Below are 16,151 nucleotides of genomic sequence, written 5' to 3' on the forward strand. Positions count from 1 at the left end.
TCCGTATGGCAAGACAATATACATACATACGTGCCTATTTTGGTAGTAAATTGAAAACTTTAAACGCGTCTCTTGAAAAATTCCGGTTTTGAGATTGCGGCAGTTTTAGTAAATTGTACAGTAAAATTCAACATAATCATAGTGCGAGTGCTTCTTAGTACATATGAAAACTGAAAAATCTGGCAGCACTGCAAACTCTCAGAGAAAAAACTGGCCCAATAATGTATGCGGGAAACGAACTTCTCGTTTGCCGAAGTGAATGAGTACGCGATTCGCAAATCACAGACAGTAGCAGCAGAGTCAGTTGGTGGCTGTTGGGGCGCACTGTTGTTTGATTTGGCATTTTCAGAGCGCTCGTTGCCGTGAAACGTACTTGGCGCGGACAATCAAAGTGAACGGTGTTTTCACATTAAACTTTTTGCTGGGCTAATTTGTTGAAATCTGCGTCAGACGTAGAAGACGTAAGCGTTTTATTTATTTATTAAATAAGTGTTTATATGCCAAGTGTGCGTAAGTAAGTGTGTGGCAATGTAAATTTGAAAAAAATAAAAAAAATACTAAATCAAAAAAACAAGAAAAATATGAAATATTCTTTTTTGAATTAAGTACATATAAAACTGGCAACGAACGAGGCAAGTCAAAGAAAATAGAAACACAAAGTGTAGTGCAAAAATGCGTAAAATAAGCAACAAAAACAAGTGATAATAAATTTATTTCGTTTGAAGTGTATTTTTTTCTATTTTTCGCTAAAAGTGAATGAGTCGCAAGAGCTCGAATGCGAGCTGAGAATGCTGCGTATAATATACCGACTAATTATTTCTTCGTTCAACCGAATTTAAGTGTTGAGATGGCACATAATTTGCGCTTATTTGCGTTCATTTACTGAGAGTTCGAAAATAATTACTTCGCAAATGATTTTATTTATTTTTATTTTTTTTTCATTGTTTTCAGTTGATTGCGGCTTGTAAACGTTTTATGTGCTGCAAGTGTAGCTTTAAGTACCATCGCTATTGCCGCGTCACTACCTAATGTACATATGTACATACATACAGTATCGGTCATATCTATAGCACGCCATTTCAAAGTGATATTGTGTGCCACTTATGTTTATTTATTTATTTTTAAGAATTTTCAATTAAAATACAGTTCTTTATCTAACAAAACCCATATAAACCCAAGTTTAAAAACTTATAGAAAACTACAAAAAAGTGCAACAAATTTTCACCTAAATTTCAAACTTTTTTCTCGGAAGTGTTTGAATTTTTCTGAATACCCAGTTTTATAGCCCAATCAATTTTAGTCTGATAATGTGCAAGTTTCAAGTGGCTAAAAGTTACCGCTGATTTTTTAGAATTTTTTCGCCAAGGATGTTGCGGTTTTCGGTATTTTTCTTCCAATGCGACAAAAAAAAATCTTAAAAATTAACGGTAATTCGTAGCCTCTTGAAATTTGCACATTATCAGACTAAAATTGCAGGGGCTAAAAACTGTGTCCTCAAAAAAATTCTATCACTACCGTGAAAAAAGTTTGAAATTTAGGTGACAATTTTTTACACTTTTTTGTAGTTTTCTACAAATTGTTGAACTTGGGTATATATGGGGTTTGTCCGAGAATGAACAAGATTTTAATTGAAAATTCTTAAAAATAAATAAACATAAGTGGCACACAATATCACTTTGAAATGGCGTGCTATAGATATGACCGATACTGTACATACATAGTTGCTTGCTGTTACTGTTGTTATTGCCATGACTTGTATAAGCTTCCGTTGAACACCTTTATTGGCTTCAATTACGAATAGTGCCGCAACTCTCACATTCAATTGGCGTTAAGTGGGTGGTATGCATTCGAGGAACGACTGACTATACTTATAAAAACACACGTTCATACATAAGTATAAACATCTGTAAATATGTGCATACGATACAAAAAGCATACCAAGCATTAGCACAAAAGCGTTATATTAGAAATTTGGCGATGAAGACGCGAAAAAAATTATTCCAAGTAGCAAAAAAAAAATAAACGTTTTCCGTGCGGTTAAAAAATAAGTACAGGCAGATAAGCACATATTTTTTATCTTAACAACTTTAGAATACCCAAATTTTAAATTTAAGGCAAATTTTTTTATTAAAATTTAAATAATTTTAAATATCATTGCATTGTTCACTAACTCTGAGCTAATTATCGAACGCGGCACCGCTAGACAGTAGCAAGTTTTAAAAAAATTTCAAAATTTTCATACTAAATTGTTGCTCCTGAAATTAAAAACAAATCAAGTATTTACATAAATTAAAAAAAAACTTACTCAATATTTTCTAAATAACAGAAATCGCAATAAAACTGAGGACCAGTGCTAAAATATAAGCAGACTTATAAAGCAGTCAAGCAAGATTTAAGTCATTTTCACGGATATTTTTCTTGGGTGAGTAATTGATGTTATACATGCAAATGAACTCTTAACCCTTAGGTTAATTAACCATTAGGTTAAGTTAAGGTCATTAACCCTTTTTTTATACTTTTATTATAAGATTAGATTTACATACAATCAGATAAGGACATCCCATAAACTTAACAATAATCCCAACTTTATTGATAGCAACTATTACAGTAGCAACTGTGAAAAAAAGTTTCTAGTTTTCTAATTCTACTTGAAAAAGCTCGGACGGGTTTTACCACTAGTTCGCGTTATACTCAGATGCATATCTCTTCTAAATAGTATCAATCCATAAAGAGTAACATAGTATCACACTGTTGCTAGATCTCTCACATTTTTAGTGATCTAAAGACAAGTTAAGAGAACTCTGAATACATCGGCCTGTAACTCGGAATATATCGAGTATTTGGTTTTTTTTTTTGCCGACAGCTAACTTTTTCTTCGATATCGGGCATTTCATCTACATTTACTCATTACAGATTTATTTTAACGGCAAACACCATCAGCAGCGACTAAAATTTGGAATCACGATTTGAAGCCAAGTTTGAAGTCGCTAAAAATTTCCGTTGATTTCAAATAATGTTTTTTGCCGACGGTGTTGTGTATTTTATAACATACTTTGTATGGAAAAAAACGCAAACCACCGTCAGCAAAAAAAGATCAGGAATAAATATGTATTGCCAATAGAAAGAAAGAAGAGAATGTACACAAAATGACAACTTTACATTTCGCAGTTTCGGAGTAAATTATAAAACTCCCATTGAAGAAATAATTCACCAAGAAAATTAAAAAAATAAATAAATGTTTTGCAAAACAATGAAAAACGTATACGGTAGTAGAGGATAAAAACCCGGGTGGTGAAGAACTTGGCACTTAGACGGTTCCAGCGCCAAACAAGAAGATTAATGACAAAAAATTGTTCTTCTTTGATTTCGAACAACGCATACCGATCACTGATTTTTTTTTAGCAACGGTACGCTCAACTGCTGCGCCTTCTGAACCTACCCATTGTACATATGTATGTATGTGTACTATGTAGAAATAGAGGCAGACGTCTTACATATATGGCTGTAGGGTATGTAAATCTATACAAACAAACATCCATATACATACAATAATTAAAAGCGTTTAAAAGCGCATTATTATACAAAAACAAAGTAATTATTGTATAAGTACATTGATATTGCCACTTGCCAAGCTTAATGCATACTTCAGCCGTAGCGCAGTGCGCTTATTAGCAAAAAATGCATGTTTACCTCGAATGATATGGAACTTGTTCGCTCAAAATGAAAGTGAGCTGTCAAAAATTAGTTGAGCCTCAAACAAGTGCAGAGCAGTTTATAATTATTTAGGAAGTATTCCAGAGTATGTGTTTATCATGGCGAAAATTAAGCGAAAGAAATACGTGCATGCGAGTACATCTTTTTTACTCACATGCAAATTAAACAACGTTTAAGATACGTATGTATGTATAGAAGTACCTCAGCTGATGGAGAAACACACAAAAGACAGCATTATCAACAGTTCTTCATTTACACCTCAAGGCAGCGGTGATTACAGCAAATGAGGTCATTGCAAATAATGCCGTTATTTACGCTTAAACAAACTGGTTAAAATGAAATAGTAGAATAGCAGGTATCTGCAAGAAAGCATTAGTGTTAGTGATATTTTCACGCAAAAAAACCCCTTTAGCAGAAAAATGTTGCCGACTACAATAGAGAAGCATTCTAGAAAAACCATTGAAGAAAAAGAGTTAATTCGTGCGTACATACATACGTTGTATTGAAAAGTGATCTGACTTAATGTATTGGGATGCTGTAGTTAAGTATCTCTGCTTGAGAACAAATAATTTATTCTTGATTAATTCGGATCTTTAAATCATTTTATATTCAAGCATTTGCTACAAACCTGGGTCCATTTGTGATTACTTAGTCTTATAACTTTGAACTCAAATCGTTGCAAGATTGCGATGCTTGATTTCTCTTCTCACCCCCATGGTTGTAGGCCACAAGTCCATCCATAGTTTAGGAATGGAAAGGCAGGCCCATAATTTACTTTGGACAGGAGAATTTGCGATTTCGGATCAAGCAACCAATACGGGGTCATTAGCTTTATACCAAGTCGCTTTCGTTTCGTGAAGACGTACTTAACTTCTTCAGCCATGCCAGAGGTCATTCACAGCATCCTTTCACTTAAAACAAAAATACAACTCAAAAAACTAGCTGTAAGATAAGCTAGCTGAATTAGATTTTTCAATTGACTTTACTTAAAATCAACAAAAAAGTTTGAGGTTCCCAAAGTCTAAATCTGAAAAAATTAATTGATAGTTTTAATACCCACAAGATTTCAATATTTTCGTAATTCAAAGTAGGCTTACCAAATTTTCAAATTATCAGTTTAAGAAAAAACCGTGGTTTTAGTAACCTCCTCTTCCTTTTACATATATGTATGTATGTATGTTAATATAGGGGGTACTCCTTGTACTATATTTGTCGATATACATACATACAATATATTCGCTTTACAATGACATATACTATGTCCTTTAGTGGACTTGCCATAGAACAATTTTGGCATTTACTACCAACGTCTGCGTCTACATTTATAAACGATGTCAACTTGTGTTTTCGAAGGACGAAAATGCTGCATGCATCACAACAACCTAACAACAACAACAACAACGTCAATACACACCGCATTATCAGGCAGATGAATAACACTAGAAAATGAGATAAACTAGTCGAAAAGGCAGAAGAAGGAAACGAAGAAGAAAAAGAACGGCAGCAAACTGCCATTCCACTCAACAGCAGAGTAAAAATCTGTATATAAAATAAAAACAAAAAGCTAAAATAAACAAAGCAAAATGTATTTTAGTTTGCGGTAAGTAATGCAAGCTGAGAAAAGTGCAGCAGCGAATGCTCGCAAAGCTATGTACGCTCTACTATGCTGCCGGCCAAAGTGCAACGCAGCTTACGGAAGTGACATGGAAAGACAATAAAAGGTTGAAGGACACATTGTCGAGATTGTAAATATATGTGTATGAATAAAGTAAATAGATATGTGAAAGGAGGTATGGGAGCATATAAGGCAGTTACTGCGGTTGACTTGCACTGTATTACATTAAAATGAAGCAGTGAAAAGGACAATAATGCAAACACGCATACGTACATACACAGTTATGAACAGAAACGCACACAGCCACGCAGGCAGATATTTACATATACACATGCTTTTGTCTGTGACTGTGTGTTGTGACCACACAAGGACACAAATAATGGCTGAAGGATGTGTGGTTGGATGAGTTGTGAGCAGCATTGAGCTGCAATGAGATATTGCTAACGGTAGTTGTGTGTTGGAATTTTGAGGTAAATTTTGTTGCATAAAGACCACAATTTTTTTTTCTCTCGATCGAGAACGCAATTGATATTCGCAAAAGTATACTTTCACAATATACAGGACTTTAATGGAGTGAAAGGGGGAATATGTGGCAATCAGAGTGAAGGTGTTGGCAAGTAGTCGGGTTTTGGAAATAATCGCATGAAAGTGGGGTTTAACTAATCTTTGTAAAGCACTTCAACTTGCCGTCAATACGCTTTTCATGAAAATATTTGAATAGGAAGACCTAAAGGGTGGCTACTGGCTATGGTGATAAATACTAAATACATATATACTGTAGATATGGTATAAATTTGCATAGATTATGAAGTCATATAACTTCGTTATCAATTTTTTATTAGCTTCCTTGAAATATTACGTCAAATCCATTTTCAAGCTAAACCATTTATGTCTTAGTCGATATGCTTTGTTTTTTTTCAGTCAGGCATGGTTATTAATTAATTTTTATTTTAAGAAAGCTACAATAGGACTTACTGGTTGCATATGTATTTCCAGTTTAGTTTATTACAAAATTTTGTTAATAGAAAATACAACAAAATACATGGAAATGTATCGGTACATACATAGCAAACATCCGGAAGTGTCTGCAACCCCATCTGATTAATGAAAGTAAATTCTTAGCTAGACCTACTGCGAGTGAATGTAGACATGGGTTGTGCTTACATTAAGCCCATCGATACCTAGCAGTAATTTATAGTCAAATTTTTCATTCAATTTTTGAAGGTGGATGTGCTTTAACTTTTTGAGAGCCGAGGAATACCTGGTCTGAGCCAAATGTTTACATGTTTCATAACCCGGTACTCCTCCCGGCCCAACACCAAGAGCAAAACCAATTTCTTATATTTTTTAATATAATCCATCTGAGACTTGCATTGTGGAACTAGGGTGGTCGTATAAGCATTAAACTAACTGAAAGTCTGGCGGCCCTCCAGGGGTGGCACTAGCGCCACCAGAATGTTGAAGGATGGGAAAAAAAATCAATTACACTATTTTAACCAGTCTCGCATTTTGGGATATCCGAGTTGGTACTTCTCCGAAACCGAAAAAAAATTGCCAAACTGGTAGGGCGGTGGAAAATGAGTGCCAGACGCGGTAAAGTGGCGATTAAAAGAAGACTATTTAGATTATAATAACCAGGCAAAATTTTATGAATTATTATAGAATGAATCCTCAGGAGGCTATATGTTTGAAGCCAGATGAAATTTTGGTTTGAAACGCCCTCCGAGATCCAAAAATTCATTGCTACGCAAGCGTTTTCTTACTAATTTTTATTATAATCTGTTGGCGAAACGAAAAAGTATAAGAAGAAATACAATAGTTAATTAATTTTGTGAGTACCAAAAATGAGTTTTTGCAAGAAAACCTTTACAAAAGTGATTGCAGCATTAAAAACATATTAATGTCTAGATTTCCAATGCTATGGATTGAGAGTCTGCTCCAGTGCACCATACATGCACAGTCAATAACGCATCTTCTCATAGAAGTATAAATCATTTAGATTAGCATTGGCTGCGCTTTCCTGCAAGCAACTGAGAACATTGGGTCTATAATGATGCAGGTACATCTGCATAGGTCTGGGATTTGGTAAATTAGCAGAAAAGTTCACAGTTCAATTACATAGCACTACAGCAAGAAAAAAACACAGCTCCCAGAAGGACAGGGCACAAGGAATTTTGCACACGAACTGCCTAAGCCCTAAGGCTGCTCTGCGCGAGCAATCCACGAATTCCATTTTCCAGCACAGAATCAACTTCAGGCCTCTGATCCGAGTTGGCATATCTATAAAAATATCTAAGAGGATTTGATGAAAGTGTTGCCAACGAGTGCGCCAGTAACCAATCCTGAGAGCCAATTCCTATTCTATGAAATTGTGAATTAAAAATGAAAAATTCAATGTCAGTCAAATTTTAATGTATTCACTTTATCGTTTCATTATATCAATTTAAGCGATTTTCGATTATTAAAGGCTTTTTACAACTAGCAATTACAAAATTATTTGGTAATTTCTTTTGAGTTTTAGACGACAATTTTATTCTTTATCGCAAGATGATTTTTAGGAAAATTAATCTCCAAAAAAACTTTAAGAGTCCAAAAGGCGCCCAAATTAGTGGTTCCTTTTTTATAAGGACATGTACCGCCCTAGGTTTTCGAGTCGTAAGTATCACTGAGAAGAGTTTATGACCGCTTAGATATCCAGTAAAACGATTTTTTTTTTTTTTGATTTTTTCACAATCCTACATACTCGCGTATGTATGCATGTACAGCATTAGCTTTCTTATGTATGTATTCCGCAATCAAAAGTCATTTCAAATTCATACTTTCTGTAGGTATTACCTAAAGCAATAAAAATTCATAAAGCTAACAAAACCATATTATTCAAGCTATAAAAAAGCTTTTATCAACTTCAATATTTTCTAATGGCTAAGCACGCGTCGCAGAGCTCAGCAAAAATTTCGTACGCACAATGGACACATACTGAGTGCACACACTGTAAGGATATTTAGGCACACTGAGGATGCGCATCGAATATCCAGTTGGCAAATAGATGCTGCAAATGTCCAGCTCAGCGGGTATTTGTATGAAAAAAAAAACAGCAACAAAAATTTGATTTTGCTTTTCCTTTTTTGGTCTTTTCGATAAGCTGAGGCCATCAAAATCTCAGCAGTGCTGATTCGGATGTTTGTTGTTAAAAGTACACTTTCTGTTGTTGCCAATGTTGCTGTTTCAATTGGTTTTGGTCTACTGGCTTGGCTGACTGTCTGTACACATTGGACCGTCAATGTTTGCTGTTCGAAATATTTCGGAAAAAGGCAATGTTCGCATTGTGTTTCGATAAATGTGATGACTCGACTGCCTATAGCCTGCCAGGGACGTAGAAATAAATGTACGCATGAATGTATGTATGTATGTATGTCTATGAGTAAGTAAGAATTCCATTGTACCTGCAAGTAGTACTTATAAATTTACTTATGTACCACCATATACAAATGTTTGCAAGCTTTTAAGGGAATTCGGGTTCCCTCAGTTATTGTGTATTTGGTTGCACTTATGCGGGATAAAAGCAGCAAACTACCGCCGGATAAAATTTGTAATGGCATACAGTGTGTACAGGTTAGTCATTTGGAAAGATTTGCATGAGAATGTGCGTGCTTTCAGGAGGAAGTGTTGGCTGTATGCTACACTTTTCGGCAAATGTATTTAGAAAAACTCACATTTTCTCTTCGAGTAAGGCACAGGAGGTAGCAATACGTTTCGAAAAAAAATTGTATATAGGTAGTTGTCATCCAAGGTAGGCTAAGGGGCATTTCTTAGAAACCTCTCTAAAGAAGATTAGGTATATACGACTACTAAAATTATTGCATAGATATACCTAGATGAATGAAAATCAAAAGAGCCTCACAGTGTGTTATTCGCTTCATATGAGTCTCCTAAATTTATGATGTCCTAAGATTTCAAATTCTAAGTACAATTTTGACTACTAATTTATTTATTTTTCCTAAATAATTTGTATTATAAAAGTTCATATAAAATCAGCTTTACATAAGAATGACTGATTTAATAGTTTTTTTTTATTTTGTCGAAAAAAATACCTGAAATATTTAATTACGTTCATTATTTGAAAAGTTACGTGCCTTTATTAAGAAATAATTCAACCTTTTTCGTTTAGTTAATACTGTCAGCGAAATCCCAAATGTTTTTGTTAGAATGAGCAACTCTATAATTTTAGAACACAGGTTTCTAATTCAAAGCTAATTTATGTAAATTAAAGTAATTAGTAGAAGATAGATAGCAAATAATAAACGCTCTATGACATTAAATTGCGATGAACTGTGGTCTAAATGGCAGTTTTTCTGGCCAAAAATAATTTTTTACATTTGTTAAATTCAATGGTTTCTTGTTGCTATATTTTGTTTAATACATTAAACTAAGACAAATTTATTTTGCATAAAGCCGTAATGTAGTAAACAATGAGCAGCGAAAGTCCTACTTATTTATGGAGATACAATTGCAAATTTGATTGAGTAATTTTTTTATTTTATTTTTTAAGTTCGACTAAAACTACGATTAAGGACATTTTAAAGATGTGTGTTGAACAGATATTGCGATGTCGGAGAAAACAGATATTTTTGTAGGTAAACTTGATAGGTCTCCCAGTAGTGAACTTTTTATCGTTTGGAGTAGAGAACTCAATAAAGATAAAAAACAAAAGGCTATTTCCAATTTTTTTGCTAAACCGGTTGCTCTTTCTTACTTTTTAGTAGAAAAGATTAAACATTTAGACCTTTTAAGTTTTCAATTGAAATTTTTCCATTCTTCCTAACAAACAAATCGTGGTACAAAGCTCAATAACATTATTGGAATAAAATTGAAATAATTTCATACGAATATTAAAAAAAAACTTAATTCAAGCTTTCTTTACAAAACTAAAAATTATAATGTGTTAGGGGTTAAGACGTTGTTTTACAAAAATCTGAGAAATCATAAGCCAATCATAGTGCTTTGTAAAAACAATTTTTTTTTACCTTTGAACAAAATTAATACTGTCTTAATGCCTAGCCAGAAAATTTATCGAAAATCATGATAATTGTGGCAAAGTATATTTCTACCGTTCAAGTATATTGGGGTGGTCCTTAATTTCCTTTATTTTTTTCTACATACAAAATATAGACAAGCATATACAAAAATTTCAAAATTAAAAAAAAAATGTTTAGTGGGTTTCAAAAAATTTATTTGGTATTTTTTTTAATCGCTAAAAATCAACAAAAATTTTACTTTTACCAGCTATAACTCAACGAATTTATGAATTTATATGAATAAGTTTCAATAATATGTCAACATATTTTCAAACCTTTGTAGCAACCCCTAAATATTTTTAAAAAGTTTTTAAATTTTCGTGGATTTATTTTATTTGTACGTAGAGCATATAAAATTTAGATGTTGATATTTTTAAGGGCCACCGTAATGAACATAAAATGTCATCATAACTTTTGGTTCTTGGCACAAAAAAGTATTCAGTTTTCAGTTTGAACACAATCTAGTCACCCAGTTTTCGAGAAATGCTTAAATCGAATCTTTGAATATATAAAATGTATATGTACACATTATATGATACGTACGTACAATGTGGAGATGGAAAACAATAAATATCTTCTCATTAATAAACATTAAGCAAAATAATTACAAAATAATCTATTGCATTTCCTATGAATTAGTTGAAGGAATTTAATAAAAATAATATGTGTATGTATAAGTACGTAATCTGATTCCAATGAAAAACACAGGTGATTCAGCGGAAAATAAACAAAGTTGAAAAATAAGCAAGTAAATATTTGTACGCTTTATAAATATTTATGGAGCGAATTTCTAGCGATTTTTAATGAGTTTTTATGAGCATACCTTAGCTTTTGTTTGTCAGTATGTGTGTGTGTATTTTTGCTTTTATTTTTTTTAGACGCGAAATTCGTTATACACTAAAAATCACTGAATCAGCTACACAGGCATGCAATTTTTAGCAATTATCTGTTTTCAATTTCGCCACTAACTAGATCAGCAATAGATTTAGAAATTAATGTGATTAAAATCCCAGACACGTGTTGGCATTTCAAGTTCATGCGCGAATACTGGCCATTGAGCTTGACGCAATATTCGACAATTAAGTTATCAACGAAAAGAAACACGCAAAAAATATACTTGTGTATACATAGGTATACATACGTATGTAGGTATATGTGGGTCGTTCTTAAAAAACATGACCATTCTGAATTTTGTAATTTTTAAAAATTAAGTTGGCCAAATATGTTTATAATTGGCCTCATGTGGTTACGGATGGTATCAACAATAGGAATCCATAACCAGCAGTATTTTTTTTAATTTTTGGAGTTTTTGGAGTTAATAAGTCACAGAGTGGACCGGTAACAGAGGGGACAAATTAACTCAAAAATACCATATTTTAGCTTTTTATTCGAATTTTGGAGAATTTATTTGTCCACTTAATTAATGTACATAAAATATTTATAAAAAAATTATAAAATAAATAAAAAATCACTTTACTCACCGTTTTTCAACAGTAACAGAGTTGACACTGAATAAGGGTACGTACCCGGCATACAATTGGGTTCCTTACTCAACAACGCACTAAACAAGACTGAACAGTTCAAAACACATTTTGTTGATTTTAGCTAAGTTATGATGGAGAAGCATAAGAGAAATATACGCGTCATAACGTTTAACAAACATTTTTCAATAAAATGAGTGGACGTAACAGAGGGGACCAAAACCTGGGGACACAAATTTTCTTCATAAAAATTATACAAAAAAATTATTTTTCATCATTCTTTTCTATATATGGTATTAATATACACAAACTGAATAACAAAAATTGTAAATATTATTTTTTTTCAATTTTATTTCAACTGAAAATAACTATTAAATTTTTATAAATTGGCTCGGGACACAGGTTTTTGCTAAACCTTTGACATTGAAAATATTTTTTAAGTTATTTTCAGATAATTAATTATTTTTTTTTTTATAATATAGTTACGTAGAATCGATAATAATTTATAAAAATGCAGATATTTTTCTATTTTCTTTTTGAAGAAACAAAATATAAAATAGTAAAGTCTGGGGACACCAATTGGTCATGTTTTTTAAGAACGACCCATGTACTAGTAAAAGACTTGGCGAGATAGTATTTTAAATTATCTTAGCTTTCATTTGAGCCATCATTGACTTTATTTGAATCAAGATTGAAATGGGAGCGGAGGGGACTCCCGTTGACAGAGAATACAAATGTGCCTACGTATCAATAATGATAGAAAGAAAGATTGCGCCCTGAACGATCCGCTATCTTTTTTGTTTTGAGTTTGATAGCTAGCTGCTGTGATGTGACGTCATAAGCAAAGCGAAAGCGATTTACCACAAAGAGCAAACAATTAACATTTCAATGAAAAAATTTGATTTTTACAAATGTGGTGCTCAATAGAGATGGCGAAAAAATAAAATAATCGATTATTTAATCGTATGATTAATCACAATCAAAAAAAATAATTGCAATCAATTGCTATTATTGTGAAATAATCGATTAATCGAATATTAAACGGTTTTTCTTTGTAGTGAGTATTCACAAAAAAAAATTTGAAAATACGTTGAAATTGTGCTGAGATAGGGTGTTTTTGAATCGGCGGCAGAGATAGGTCGATCTTTCACTCAGCCATCGATATGTCCCTGGTACACTTATTTAATTTTTCCTTCTAATATTTCTCATAATAAACTAATAAGTATTGATTATTTTACAATTTTACATGAATGGTCGCAATTTTGTTTATCATTTGTATGGGATTTTGACAGTTATTTTTAGTCTGCTATTCGTACTGTTTCGTTTGACGTCAGACGTAATCTTTATTTTATCATTCGTATGTATGTATTTATATATCTACATATACATATCTAGAAGTCGTTTAGAGAGAAAGAAATGAGGAAATAGCTGCAATTTATTTTTATATATTTAATGAAAGTTGTTTTTGCGAAATTTCAAATACGGAAATGTTATTCATCTCGAAATAGCTTTTTAGCTTGACGGCAATGTGTTAACATAGTATAAGCTTTTCGGATTTTATTATCTCGACTCTCCTCATCTCATATAATATGTTTTTTACTATTTTGTTATCGTCGCTAAATCCGATTTATGTAAGTAGAAATCTAATTACATTGCGAGTAATTCATTATTCGCTTAAAATAACAAGCCGCTCACTTTTCACATATTGAGTACTAAAATCCAAAATTTGTAATCCATAATCCACAGTTCGTTGATAACCTCTCGATTGGGTCAAAACCGTTTGTGTATCAACCGAACATTGTTTATAGCAAAAATTATCAGCTGCTGCGAATGCAAGCGTTTTTTTTTTGCTATTTAACAAGTACATACATGCGTACATGTAACAATCACGAGCTTTCCGGAAACTGCTCTCAAAATCATGCCTTCTTTCATGTTGACTTCTCTGAAAAGAATTATCCTTAAATATGGTTAGTGAGATTGAAAACAAAAAAGAAAGGCATTGCAACCAAATCTCGCTTCTTTTTATATATACGTATTTTCGCATTTGGCTCTCAGCACATGAAATATGTATTTCGCACATTTTGCAAGGTTTAAGGCCAAGCTTCTTCTCCGGCTTTTCTGATGTGTGGCCTCACAAACGGAGGGGCCTGCAATTAACCTCATCTGGGAATGGTTGATTGCTTTTTGTTGCAAGCTTTTTCATTGCAGAAATACACTCGTAAATTAACCATTGCTTGCCGAGAGACGACTGCTACTCGAACTTGGGTCCTTCCTCGGAGCAACACTTCCAACCAATCTCATAGGCTACCCTCCGAAATACCAATGCGGCTATGTTTTTTCCTTAATGTTTTTTATGCCAACCATTTGGTCACATCTGTTGAGCCAAATAAAAACGTGTATGAGTAAATATGTTTACAGAAAATTTACGGTACATACTCCTACACAAACACAGCAAATCTTACATGCTATCGCACAAAAAGACATTAAATATAAATTTATTTTCATTTTACCGATAAAAAAAAAAGTATAAAAAAACATTCGCTCATTTACAAGATTGGCAAACGATAAAGTTGGCCACAAGCAGAGCGCACATTTGCAGCCATTTCCGTGCGCATTTCCATTTCCAACTGAACATTTAACAGCAATGAATAAATATAGTTGAAAAGTGTCATTTTCACCAGACACCGACATTGACATTCCGTTTTTTCAACGTCGCGCCGCTACGCCGCCACACAGCCGCGCCCCATTTAGCGGCGAGACCTCATTAACCTTCCGAAGGCGGCAAACGGATGCTGTACACTCGTTGGTAAATGCTGGAAAAAATAAGTATGAGTATAACGGTGTATGCTGGTGGTGGCAATTTTTTTACCGATCGATATCAGCTGTTCAAATGAATTGAGCAGCGTACGACATTGGATGCCAAATTATAATGTGAAACCAAGCAAAGGGAAGCTGGGTGAAGTGGATCGAATGAAGTCAGCTACTAGGCTGGGTGTGACTGGGTGAAGGTCTCACTTTGTACAATTGCTTGGCTAGGTAAAATTTTAGATGGCATTTGCTGAGAATTTAGTGCAACTTTTAATTTATTTGTAGGATATCAGAGGAGAATTGGAGCGGAAGTATTTACAGGGTTCGCCCATAGAGAATTGGGAATTTTGAAAATACAAGCTTATATTAGTTAGTTTTAGCGTTGAGCTAAATAAATACTGAATGAGCAAACAAAATAACGCGGATGTAGTTCTTGGCTGTCATTGGAAAAGAGGTAAAGCTTTATAAGGGATGGCTCACAACCACGATTGTATTCTATCATTCTTGGCTCACAACATTAGCTTAGAGTGAAGTTTCGCGCTCTTAATGGCAAAAATAAAACGTTTACAAAATTGAACCGAGATCTCATCGAAGCTAACAAACATATATTGTAAACAAAAGGGAATGCCAAAAAAGAGCAATCTCAACTCAAAGTTGAAATTGTAAAGATTAAGATTTTGAGAAAAAAAATAGTACCGATATTTCGACGTTGCATAGAATTCCCCCTCGTGGTAGAAAATTATTTTTTCATAATTAAAAAACAGGAGTCCTATTACTAGGTATTTTAAGCGAGAAATGCGTTTTATTTTTTATGGCAAAGAAACCATCATTCGGACGATCGAAATATGTTATCTAGTAATTTTTGCTCTTTATTTGCGTTATGATTTGGAGTTTTCGAGATGTCCGCGGGTGCGGTTTTTTTGCGGAGATTTTTTGAAACCTTTTGTTATTTTAACTAAAAAAAAATAAATCGATATTTCTTTTTCAAAATAATAAAAGTCAAAAGATAACTAAATTTCTTTGATACTTATTTAATTTTAACTAGATATCGAAACCTGAGTGGAAGATCGACCTATCTCGGCAGAAAACGCCCTATCTCAGAAAACTTTTCAAGAGCACACTACTTCAGAATTTGATTTAAGAACGTCCTAATTCAGAATTTTAGTGAAAAACACCTTCTATCAGAATTTGGTTGAAGAACGCCCTATCTCAGAATTCGGCAGCTGGGATAAAGCATTTTTGAACATAATTGTGAGATGCGGCCTTCTTCAATTAAATTCTGAGATAGGGCATTCTTCAGCCAAATTCTGACAAAGGCAGTTCTTGAAAAGTTTTCTAAGATAGGGCGTTATCGCTACAACTAATTCTAAAAACTCTGACTAAATACTTTGCAATTTTTATGTATTTATGAACACTTTTGAAACATTAATTTGTATGGTTTTTATTATAGAATAAGTT

The 16,151-nt window shown here is 33.2% G+C and overlaps 1 protein-coding gene across 6 annotated transcripts in view; it reads left to right on the forward strand.

Annotated features, from left to right (window-relative positions):
• The first annotated feature begins 288 nt into the window (after positions 1-288).
• The window catches only part of Mnr (Membrane-bound Notch regulator), a 73,007-nt gene continuing 57,144 nt past the window's right edge, over positions 289-16,151 (forward strand). For 2 of the 6 annotated variants that reach the window (XR_001848827.1, XM_017627881.1), the window contains exons 1-2: positions 290-461; positions 2,327-2,422. The gene's annotated coding sequence lies outside the window, so the exon portion shown is untranslated. Of the gene's footprint in view, positions 462-492; positions 515-2,326; positions 2,423-16,151 lie in introns of those variants that run through there. The other 4 variants (XM_017627896.1, XM_017627911.1, XM_017627889.1 and 1 more) reach the window with 3 other exon arrangements.

The sequence above is a fragment of the Rhagoletis zephyria genome, unplaced genomic scaffold (assembly GCF_001687245.7).
Source record: "Rhagoletis zephyria isolate East Lansing unplaced genomic scaffold, Rhagoletis_zephyria_1.1 Rzeph_scaffold_00073, whole genome shotgun sequence".
In the NCBI taxonomy this organism is placed as follows: Eukaryota; Metazoa; Arthropoda; class Insecta; order Diptera; family Tephritidae; genus Rhagoletis; species Rhagoletis zephyria.